Source organism: Penaeus monodon, chromosome 19 (genome assembly GCF_015228065.2).
Source record: "Penaeus monodon isolate SGIC_2016 chromosome 19, NSTDA_Pmon_1, whole genome shotgun sequence".
Lineage (NCBI taxonomy): Eukaryota > Metazoa > Arthropoda > Malacostraca > Decapoda > Penaeidae > Penaeus > Penaeus monodon.
This window is the reverse complement of record NC_051404.1, coordinates 18,763,400-18,763,768: the sequence shown is the minus strand read 5'-3', so window position 1 is coordinate 18,763,768 and position 369 is coordinate 18,763,400. Positions and strand designations below refer to the sequence as shown.

Sequence of the window (369 nt, the reverse complement as noted above, 5' to 3'; positions counted from 1 at the left end):
TTAACCCACTGATGCCAAAAACATGTATTGTGCACTTTGGTCTTGTTTTATCAATGCTTTTGTATAAATCTTTTATATAAATACATTAACTTAACAATATATGTGAACTAATCATATATAACCCCATTAATGAGCATCAACAAAAAATGCACTGAGTAAATGTTTGACTGGTTATGCCATGTTCACAACAAGGAGACACCAAATAGTTTCTTTCCAACTCAAAAGTCTTTTTGTTGAGTAAAGGGACAGGCTTATCTAGTATGACTAACCTTTCGTTCCCTTTATTTCATTTACTTGATGTGAATAAGACCAGAAATTCATAGAGAGGTATAAAATCCAGCAGAGAATCTGCTCTTTCGATCTAGACAG

At 32.8% G+C, this 369-nt stretch overlaps 1 protein-coding gene across 1 annotated transcript in view; it reads right to left on the bottom strand.

Annotated features, from left to right (window-relative positions):
• LOC119585109 (beta-secretase 1-like) overlaps nt 1–369 on the bottom strand; it is a 12,940-nt gene that overhangs the window by 760 nt on the left and 11,811 nt on the right. The gene's annotated exons all lie outside the window — the stretch shown is intronic.